Genomic DNA, 285 nt, shown 5'->3' on the forward strand with positions numbered 1-285 from the left:
TTTTCTGCTCTAGTTCAGATAGGGTGTCATCATCAATTTGGTAAATCCCAAATTGGTTCCGTCCCTCAAGAGCAGGATGGGGCGAGTCTGGATGTTCTTCAATTTCGAGTAAAGGTGACTCATCAACTGGGTCAGATTTCCTTCCTAACTCTACGTCCATCATTTCGTAGGATCTACCCGTAGCTATATTCTTGATCAAACGCTTCGCTTCTACAGGGTTCCTCGTACTGAAGTTCCCTTCACTGGTTGTGTCAAGCGTGATCTGGTAATGAAGGTTAATACCTC

The sequence above is a fragment of the Brassica oleracea genome, chromosome C8, assembly GCF_000695525.1.
Source record: "Brassica oleracea var. oleracea cultivar TO1000 chromosome C8, BOL, whole genome shotgun sequence".
NCBI classification, from domain to species: domain Eukaryota; kingdom Viridiplantae; phylum Streptophyta; class Magnoliopsida; order Brassicales; family Brassicaceae; genus Brassica; species Brassica oleracea.